Here is a 9,801-nt window from a genome sequence, read left to right on the forward strand (position 1 = left end):
CTGACCGTCAACGGAGGTACTAGAGCTACTGCCCGTAATCTTGGCATCAATGGTGCAACGTTGGAGGCGGCAGCGGAAAAACTAAGTCAATGTAAAAAGACGACTAAAACTTTCAGAGGACATTGAAAAGTATGGTAATAATTCAATATTGATAATCGGTGCAATGCTAGAACACATTTAGGAAAGTTGAGAATGGTCAGCAACAGTCTAGTAGAATATTACCAACATACTGAGAAATAAAAAGTCTCAGTCTGAAAACAACATTTATAAATGAATAAACCAACCGTCGAACAGGTTGTGTAGATCATCAGTGCTGCAAACAGCAGGACACGTCCTCGTTCCATTCTTACATGAAAATAACAAATGAAATGATCAATCATCTGATTATACTCCAACAAATATTATCTCATTCAATAGAAGCATTGAACCCTAAAGAAAATCAACTCAATAGACTTTTGTCAAAAAAATTGTTGATTATTAAAAATAACACATTCAGACGGGATGATTCATTTGCAGACCTAAGAATTAACTTTTAAAATAGCTGATGTGAGAGTTCACAGGATCCATTGACAGTTAACATTACCTGGACTGAACATTATTCTGACTGGTTCTGAATCTGAACAAGCATTCATGGAATAGTCTTACTTGGGCTCTTACAGTTGATCTTTCAGCTCTGACACTCGTTCTTCCTGTAGAAGTTTTTGCTTCTCTGAGGGCAGATGAGTCTTACAGCGATGCTTAAAATCAGGAATGGGTGGGTCTGTGCATCAAGACAGAAAGAAAATTTCAGAGGTACCTGCCCGCCTACCTGGAAGGTGTCTAAATCAGGAAGTAGTTGTTAGGGGATGAAAAGAATGATCAAAGCTTAAAGATTAAACTACATGGAATCTTCATACATAAATCACATTTGGCTCTGCAAGAAGACTTTAGTGCAACAAAGGAACAGAACCATTATTGGTCAAATTATCTCCATAAGTTAAAAAGCTTTGCCATAGCATCTGATACAATATGAATCAGAAAAAGAAATGGAATCAGATTGCAGGAGATTACACAAGTATGTAGCAATAATTCAAGTAATAAGCGGCATTAAATATGTTCTTGAATGGTTTTGTCCATATTTTTTAAGTGTGCATTCAGATGTGGCATTTATGACCTTCAACGTAATGAACATTCCTGGTGTGTTGGAACTGATGTCATAAGTCAGACAGCCGTCTGAGGGAATGTTAATGAGAGTTTTGAAGGCATCCTATCACAGTTGCTATTGTGTGTTCTTGTTAGTCTTTTAATTTCTCTTTATTAACAAAGGTAAGATTTTTTAAGAAATCTTAAAAAACAATGGGAGGAATCAGGTGATGAGGTGGTGGGATGAGAAGTGTAGTGGGAAACAGAAACCAGACACAAGTTATAAGAACACACACTTTCCAACAATTGATTCAGCTCAAGAGGACCCAGGCAGTACTGAGAAGGACAAGACACGCAAAAAGAAAGTACTGGAGACAATACTGTGACTCAGTTGGAAAGGTAACAAACATAGGGGAGGTCTGAGGATGGTTAAAGAGGGCTGGAGACAGAAGAGAGCGGAGCAATCCTGTTTTGACGCACAAGGCAATCACAGCAGTGATCGACAAAGAAAAGCTGATGGCAAATACCTGCGTTGAAGTGCATAGTTCCAATTATTTGTCAGAGAAGGGAAAGAAGGGCAGGGACAGAACTAAAGCAGAGTACAGAGAAGTGATATGTAGAAAATACAATTTTAGTAGAGCTGAAAAGGAAGATAGTCTTAAGAAGGTGTTAGACAAGACTGGTCACACTGCAACAGGAAAGGATGAAATCTGTAATCTTACATTTGGATGAAAGAAGTCTTGACAGGCTGCCAATTCTATGTAATAAAGTGGGGAAGAAGGGAAAATGTCAAAGAGCTGAAAAGAAGCATAAATTATCATTTCAAGGAAACCCTGAAAAGCTGCAAGTTAAGCAGGTTAACATATTTATTAGAAAGTAAATGCATGATTGCCCCGCGATGGTTAGAAAAGCTCAAGTCAATAAAGAGATGGTTGGTATCAGTATTCTTTGATGTGCAAAAAGCATTAGCCATGTTGTGGAAGAAGGGGCTGCTGATAAAACTGGATTTATTAGAGATAACTCAGAATATGTTTAGCTGGGTAATGGAGTTTTTAATTGAAAGAACGCTTCTGGTAGGAGCAGAATTATCAAGGCAATACAGCGATCAAAATGGTACACCACAGGGGGGTGTAGTTAGCCCTGTCCTTTTCTCAATAATGATATATTCACAAATATTCCAGGTCATATGCAGTCCTGGTTTCTCCCACCATCTTACCTGCACAGCTGCATGCTGCTCATCGATTTTGCCCCATGTTTGGCCCCAGTTTGTTGAGTAACATGAGTGGTATCGGCTCGGCTCCATCTCATGTTTGATCAGCAGGTCACTGGTTGCTGTTTTCTGATGATGCAGCCCTTTGAAAAAGAGCCTGAAACGTCCAGTACATACATTCCTAAGAGGATGCAGGAGGGAATGCATAAAGTTGAAAGATGGGGACTCAAAAGGGGTTTTAGTTGTCATCTGCAACAACAAAGGTTATGTTCCTTACAGGAAACAGGATTGAGATTGAACACTATGCAGTGTTGGGAAACATCCCATTGGTTTATGAAAGCATTGTCACCAACCAGAAACAAAAGAACACTTGCTGTTGGTATGAAGACAAGAAAGGGAATTGATGAAGGATGGACTGAGGAAACTGGGAATGGTGGGCAGATTGAGGTAGGTGGAGAGTTCAGGTGGGAAAAAAAGAGTTTTGAAATTTTTGATTAAATGATGAATAAGTGAGAAAGAGGAGCTGGAGGCGGCAGTGATGAAAAAACACGTATACCAAATGCAGTTGAAACCCAAAGATGAAGTATCTAGCAAAATGGCTCCCCTGTGTTCAATTTGCTTTTGCCTCCTGTGTGCGACCCGGTTGCTCCTTGATTCTGGATTTCTGCCTGCTTCTTGTCCGTTTGGTTGCTGTATGTGCATGTTACTTCATGTATGACCTCCTGCCTGGACCAAAGATTTGTGTGTTCTGGATTCTGTAGCTCAACCTTGCTTTGTCATTTGCTCCCGGGTCCACATTTACCATGGTCTGGTGCCTTCTTCCCAATTAGCGACGTCTTTGCCTCAAGTCGCTCTGTCAACTCCAATCAAGGCTGCCTGCCCTCTCAGAGATGACAGATTATCCAGCTCGCTGACCCCAGGCTGAGAGGCCTCAAAAGAAAGATCCAGAGGAGAAGCTTGCAGAGAAATGAAGATCCCGTTGTTCAAAAACAGAAAATTCATAATTTCACACTGAAGGACTACAGCATCATTAAACATCCCAAATTAATCCGTGGTGTTCTCAGTGCACTCGCAAAGCTAAAATACAACCAGCATCAACAACTTTTATTTTAACTGCAACCCACAAACAGAAAAACAGAATTACATTCAAAAGTGACGGTAGTTCCCCTCGTCTGTATGATGTTCAGACGTCTGCTCACTCAACCGACAGGAAATCCAAACAGCACAGACAGTTTATGGCACCATCACATTTCTCACCTTTTTTTAAGGCTCAGTGTAAAGGAATCATACTTGGTATCATACTTGATGGCGTTTTCATTCATACTCAATTGTTCAAATTTAGAGTTTTCCGTAGATGAATATAAGATTGTGCTTGTTCTAGTCAACTATGCAGTGCTAAAGAAACAAAATTGATGCGGAAAAAGACTTCACTGCATCCAAATTCACAACCCAATTCAAATTTGGAGAAGAAAAGCAGGCAGACTGCCTCATAAATGTTAGATTAAAAAGAGTGTTTTATGTGTTGGGAAGATTAACAGTGTGAACATTCAGTGAAAATCTTTGTTCTGTCTGCCTCAATCATGTAAAAATCTCTTCCTCGATCTCCTGGGCAGTGCCTCCTTTCAGACTTGGGTCCTCTGCAGTGTGTGTGTGTGTGGTGTGTGTGTGTGTGTGTGTGTATATATATATATATCCCTAACCCTACACACACACACACACAACCAAGCAAATGTTATGACCTCAATAAAAATACTGAACATTTTATTTACTGACATTAGAAAGGCCAAAACACATGAATTCACTCACTCAGTTCACAAAGAAAACATTCCCAATAATGATACTTTTTTGTTCCATTTCATCTTTGCGTGCACTCAACTTCTTCCTTTTGCTTCAAGCTCACCGTCACCTCAGCCAGTGCTCAGAAAGAGTCGAATCTGTGGCTCTCAGGGGAGACCAGACAAACTAAATGGAAAATCTGAAACAAATAGATCTGAAATTTGGCATTTTGTTCCATGCATGCATCAAGTCAAAATAGAGAAAAGGTTGAGAGCAGAGAAAAAATAAAATTCTAGGTTCAAACTAACCTGTTTAACCTGCAGCCCAGGATGTTATGGCTCATGTCCTCAGGTGGAGCAGCTCACTGTTCATCATCATGACTTGATCGACATCTATTTGAAACATTCCCATTAAAATGAGGTCTTCTAGAGGTCAGTGGTACTTTTTGGAGTTCCTCAAATAGTTGGGTTAATTGCAAAATGCCGCTCGGTACAAGTGAGTGAGTGTTGCATCACGTGGTGCTGGGTGTATTCTGCCTGTTGCCATGTGACTGCTAGGACAGAATGCAGCACCCATCCACAACTCATGAAGGAATAGATGGATCTCCCAGCATTCCTTCAGCACCACAATGATGATTCGGGGATAATTGGACAAAATCCCAGTTTCCCTCAGACTTCCAGAGGAGGTATTTCTTGATGGGATTCACTTTCGGGAATGAGCTCAGCCGCAGGCTTGTCTACATTGACTGCTCATAAAAAGGTCCTCAGAGGACAATCAACATCACATCTGGAAAGCCTGGGCACCAGATCATCCCAATAGAATGCTTCCCTCTCAGAGCGGCTGGCCTTTGCTCTCAAGCCCCATGCAGTGGAAGCAGCTCCCAGCAAGATGAGGCGGCTTTAAAATAATGAAAATCTTCCTAGAAAAGCACATTTTTATTCTTTCAACTTATCTTCTTATTCTCCATATGACCCGGGTCCTTCTCAAGGTTTCTTCTTATTCTGGAATGTCTCCTGACACCTTTGTTCGCTTTGCCCCTCGAACCAATTTTTAATGTAACATGAAAAGACTGTTCTAATCAGGATATTATTAAGTCAAAGTAGAAGAGGCTTCAAGTAGGATTAAAATAGTTTAATTGTGTCCCTGAAAGACAAAAAAATTAAAGGGGGTCCTTGAGTAGTCCATTAAGGTGACAAGAGGAACCAGACCCAGTTCGTTTGCCTTTGACCTGAACACATGGACCACGCAGACCTGGATACACAGCAAGAACACATACAGCAAAGCCAAAGGCTGCAATTTAAAAGACTGTACAGGATCCAGTCATGTACCATAGCTGGGCCCTCGAGAACCTACGGAACGGTTCACCACTGCTTCTCGTGGGTTTTTACAGGACTGTGGTCTCAGACTGCATGATGGACTGAGCGCGGGAGTTCCGGTGAGACTGCGCCATGAGCTCCGAACCACTTCTGAAGGTAGAATTTGAGTGATGTCCGCTCAAGTGGGCGTTGAGACACATAATGCGCCAAATTCTCTTTAATTCAACCTGAAGCTGTTAAATCAGAAGAAATATTGTACAACTTATTGAATCATTGACAGAATTTTCCACTATTAAATATACATAGATTTGGAACCGTTGGAGCGCGACTCCTAAAGGTCAATTACGGTACTGCACGTTAATGAATTGACAGGAAATAAAACATACCGGTACATGCGACAACTTTTGAAATATATCAGTACAATTGTGAAGATTGTCAGTATTTTGCCTTTAAGTAGAAATACTGAACAGGAACTACTGAAACATAACTGTCACTCTGGTGACTAATGTTTACCTCACTGTTTAGAAAGCAGTAGAGAATGGCCACCACCAGACCCTGAGGAGGGCAAAACACACACGAAGCGTGAAGATTACAGTCACCATACAGGAAATGTGCCAGACAGCCCTGTTAAACCTTACCTGAAATGATCCGAGGGCCAGGTCAAAGAATATTTTATAGTCTTCTGCGATCGACTCTCCAAGCGTGACAAAGATCACGTAGTGGATCCCAAAGAGAGGAATCATCAGCAGCAGAGTGGATTTCGCCAACCTCCTGAGAGAAAATATCACATCCCGACAGTGATGATTCCGCTCTGGGCTCATAAATACAAAAGATAAAAAGTCAGATAAAGAAACGAATAAAAATTAAAGTCACTCCTCACGCAAACATGAAAAAGGAGACATTCAGATTAGCTGAGCGTCTGTTTCAAGCGGAGGGGTTTCTGTGCACGTGCGTGTTTTCGCTGGGTAATTTTTCTGCCTCAGTAAGAACTAAATGTGTGCTCAGTACCTGTACTGTGATTGATCATTGCCTCCCACATCAGGACACCTCAGCTTTTGGACCAAAATCCGGATGATGCTGACGAACAGGAGAAAGTTCACCTTGGAGAAATGACAGAAAAGGTTTTATCTCCTTTGAAAAGGTTCCCAAACTAAAATAAATCAACCTCAATACACACTGATGGGGAAGGTAACAGGTAATGCTGAGTCTTCTGTTTAGACAGCCGTGATATTGGAATAATTAAGTTTTACAATGTTTTAGAACTCAATTTTTAAACTATCTTCTAGTTTAGCCTAGCCGCTGCTGGGACCAAAAAACTCACCATTATGGAGAATCCGATCGGTCCATTGATCACCCAGTTGGGTATGGGGTTGTCGTTTGTCTCCCAACACCTGAAAAGACCACAAATAACCATAATTTGACTAAATGTTGTAAAGATATAAAACATCATCTTTTCAAAGTTATATTTAAAGTTATATCGAAAGTTAGGAGGTGACTCCTAACTTAACTAAGTTAGGATAATGACTCCTCCATGAATTATTCACTATAAAGCCTCTACATGTGGAATATCGGTCTCATTGCTAGAAAACTGAATTATCTGCAGGATTATGTTCCAATTAAATTAACTCCTGTGAATATTAATCCTTTGGGTTGCATTAAACATGACCAATAAGGCTTCTTAAGGCATGAGGAGGATCCTGTCATGGATCAGATCATTTTCAGGTTTCCGTGCTAATGTTCCACTTACCCAGTGTCCTCCAGGTAAATCCTCATCATCACCCACACAAACACAAACAGCAGGAATTCCTGGAAAATGCCATCAGGAAAACAGTTTTTAGGTGGATTCCTTCATGCCCCCAGCACAACTGGTTAGAATCGTTTTTAGCTTATAAATAAACGATAAAATTATCAAGTGTAACAAATGTTATAATTAATACTACATATTGATCTATCAGAGGGTTAGAGATCCCTGTGGCTGTCACACAATACATAGATTTTTTTCTATTTGTCTGTCCTGGGTGGGCGAAACATGACCCAGACCAATGCGGGCCCCATCCGTCATCAGTTATAAAAATAAGTTAGTAGTGCGTAACAAATCTTGCACATTTGACCTTTCTGGCCTACAGTGTGTTCACCTACCCCAGCCGATAAACAAGTAGACGATAAAGTGGCGGTTCTCAGAGAAGATTACGACGAGCAGGGTGTGGAGGTACAGACCCTCAACCAGCAGCCAAAAGAAGTTGGCCATGATGAAGTACTGGAAAAACACCAGACTGGTTTTACATCCCGCCTGGAAAACACAAAAGTTCAAAATGCTCAACACATTCCTATAAAGACGTTTCGCCTTCTATCCAGAAGGCTTCTTGCTAATGGTCCTTGCTGTGGTCCTGTTCCTTCTTTCTGCCTTGGGATGTGGTGGGTATTTCTCTGGCCCGGTGTTGGAGGGTTCTGATCACTCCCAACTTGTGTTCCAGTGGATGGTGAGAGTCAAACTGGAGGTACTGGTCAGTATGTGTAGGTTTTCTGTAGACTTCGATGGTGAGATTTCTGTCCTCAGTGATCTTGACCGCGCAGTCCAGAAAGGCCAGACTGTTTCCTTTTACATCTTCCCGGGTGAATTTTACATGTTCGTCTGTTTTGTTGAGGTGATCAGAGAAAGCTTCCAATTCTTGTAGTGGGTATTTCTCTGGCCCGGTGTTGGAGGGTTCTGATCACTCCCAACTTGCACATCCCAAGGCATGAGATCAGAAGCTACAGCCCCGCGTAACAACTGTTCAAGCCTAGCTTTATCTGCATAACCAGGGGAAATACCACCTCTCTGCACGACCCTACCCAACAACTGCTCTAGCCGTCTAAGGAAATCGGAGAGCTTCTCTCCTGATTGTTGTTGCAACAAACGAAAAGCAAAATATAGCTCTTCCCCTGATTCTGCGGTCCCAAATGCGTGTTCAAGTGCCTCCAAACAGTCCTCCGGGCTCACATCAGGATCGCTGGATCGTGCAGATTTTACAATGTCAAGAGCAGGACCTCTAAGACTTTCCACCAATCTCCGCCTCTTTTCTTTTAGTGAGCAGTCGCACTCTTCCACCATGAGCCGTGCTTGACCCAGCCAGTGATCAAACTGTTCTTCTCCAGCTGGGGTGGGAGATATGCCAGAGAAAACCCGTAGGCGGCGATAGCTTCCATGTTCGCTGGATGACTTGGATGTTTTGTCCAGCAAATCACTCACTGCTCGCAGTATAGCCTCGGTTGACTTGGCTGCAGCGTCTTCTGCAGGGAACAATGTGCTGAGGTTTTCCACGGGCTGAGCTTCAGCTGATAACCGCCCAGACACCGGTGCTTTTGGATCTGTGGTAATAACGGGCCATGGCCCCCCACCCCGAGTAGGAAACACTTCAGGGGGAACCATGTCACCTTTCACCTCTTCCTTGCATTCACATAAAACATGGTACTGGTTGTGTTGCAGGTTGAAAATTCGACCTCTGACGCGCACACGTCCCAAACACTTCACTGAGTGCATCGTCTCTTCAATGGTGTCTGTGGATACATCTTCTTGAGTGATAATCATGACCACATGAGCCTCGTCTAATGTCTCTCCACGGCACCATCCCTTTAGCTCTGATACTAACTCAGCTTGAGTTCCCATTTTAACTTTAGTTAGCACAATTTACTTAAAAAATGCTAATTTTCCTTGAACACATGCAAAAACCCAAACAGTAGAATAACACAGTAAAATTACAAAAATCCCAGCGGTGCCTCCATTTTATGTAGCGCCTCTCTAGTGTATTTTACTATTTGAGAGGTGGCTAACCTGAGCTCTTTCTAAAATATAAAATAATGAATAAGGTTTCTGCAATGAACTTAAACCAAGGAATTCAAAGACCAACACAGTTTTAGTGGAAAATAAAAAATAAAAAAGATTTACTCAACCATAGATTCAAGAAAATTAACATTTGTAAACAGGCTTCGTTCACATAGGCAAAATATGCACAATACACAGTTACTGTGGGGCCCCCAATAAAATAAAATAGCCGGCAATACTTAAGTTACCGTAGCAGGCCTGGTTGCAGCTCGGGTACGTGGTAGGCTCCAACGTGTAACTGTGCCTCAGGTGTTACCTCAGGTGAGAAGAATAACTGCTGAAACAGGGGAAGGGATGTTCCAAAGGAAGGCAGGAAACTCCGGACTCAGCTCCACATCAGGTCACTCCACCGCGGACGACGATCCACCTCTGCTCGGCTCCACCAGGTTGCTAGCCGCTAGCTCGTTAGCCAAGTTCAGAGTTAGCAGCCACTTAGTCAGCAGCTACGTGCACTCTCCTCTTCGTCCGTTTGTCGTATCGAGTTCTCCACTCAACACTTACTTGAAAGTCATCAC

General features: G+C 42.1%; 1 long non-coding RNA gene and 1 pseudogene across 1 annotated transcript; both read right to left on the reverse strand.

Annotated features, from left to right (window-relative positions):
- Positions 1-4,064: 4,064 nt before the first annotated feature.
- On the reverse strand, positions 4,065-5,229 carry LOC130539493 (uncharacterized). Its single transcript, XR_008954151.1, has 2 exons — positions 4,417-5,229; positions 4,065-4,272 (listed from the first exon to the last, which is right to left on the reverse strand). It is a non-coding gene; the product is annotated as an uncharacterized LOC130539493 (long non-coding RNA).
- A 15-nt stretch (positions 5,230-5,244) lies between these two features.
- On the reverse strand, positions 5,245-8,610 carry LOC130538981 (vasoactive intestinal polypeptide receptor 2-like; annotated as a pseudogene).
- Between the last annotated feature and the right edge of the window lie 1,191 nt (positions 8,611-9,801).

The sequence above is a fragment of the Takifugu flavidus genome, chromosome 15, assembly GCF_003711565.1.
Source record: "Takifugu flavidus isolate HTHZ2018 chromosome 15, ASM371156v2, whole genome shotgun sequence".
Lineage (NCBI taxonomy): Eukaryota > Metazoa > Chordata > Actinopteri > Tetraodontiformes > Tetraodontidae > Takifugu > Takifugu flavidus.